Source organism: Cibotium barometz, unplaced genomic scaffold, assembly GCF_041138505.1.
Source record: "Cibotium barometz isolate CiBa-2024 unplaced genomic scaffold, ASM4113850v1 ctg370, whole genome shotgun sequence".
In the NCBI taxonomy this organism is placed as follows: Eukaryota; Viridiplantae; Streptophyta; class Polypodiopsida; order Cyatheales; family Cibotiaceae; genus Cibotium; species Cibotium barometz.
In genome coordinates, this window is record NW_028229436.1 from 1,335,879 (window position 1) to 1,336,996 (window position 1,118).

The following is a 1,118-nucleotide window of genomic DNA, read 5'->3' on the forward strand; positions in this document are numbered from 1 at the left end:
ATCAACTCCAATCGAATAACCTAAGTGGTGTGTGATGCATCACCTTTGTATGACCCTCCCATTCCATCCCAAACCAAGCAAATCACTCTCGGTACATCTTATCATAACAGATTTTTGTATATTAATATATAACCCTGAAGCAAAACCAAAAAGTATCCCAAATAGCCATAGCCTGAAGCAAAACCAAAAGTATCCCAAATAGCCATAGCCTTTTGAACATTATCTCTATAAGCCTTAAGGAACATGAAAGAATCATCTGCCAATGTCTGGCCAACCATCTGATCTCTTCTTGGAAGAGTAAGTCCTACAACTTCACCGTCCTCCACTAGCTTATCCAGTCGAGATAAGATTGGATGTGTAACAATTACAAATAAGAGGGGGCTAAGTGGGCATCCGTGTGCCTGACCGATGTCGTCAAATGAATGGGCTCAGTCACCCCACCATTAATCATAATCCTAGACATTGCATGTTGGCTAATATTATAAATCAAAGAAGTCATGTGAGAGACAAATCCCATAGCTTGCATAAGATATGAAAGAAAAGACCAATTAATGTGATCATGAGCCTTTTCAATATCCAGTTGAATCATAACCACCTCTTGCCTCGAAGCCTTTGCATAATAAATTCCAATTTATACATTCAATATATTATGCAAAATATTTCAACCTTTAATAAATCCATATTGCCTTGGATGAATCAAAGTCGGAAGAAATCGATGCAGCTTGTTGGCCAAGACCTTTGCAAATATCTTATACATGTCCCCCATCAATGTGATTGGTCTCCATTGATGTAGATTAAACGGGGATGGAACTTTAGGCAATAAACGTACAAGCCCAATCTTCCAACTCACAGGGCATGATACTTGTATTCCACACCTCCTAAAAAATAGAAGCAAGAAGGACCTTCAACTCATCAACATACTTCGTGAAAAGATCTTTAGGGAGCCCATCCTATCCTTGAATTTTTCCTTTAGGCAAATGCTTCAACACATCTTCCACCTCATCCACAGAAATATCTCTTTCCAATTCATTTGCAGAAACATCTAATACTTGGTGACGAACCAAGTGAAACAAAGACTCTCTAGCTCCAATGACATCAGGAGATATGACCTGCAAACC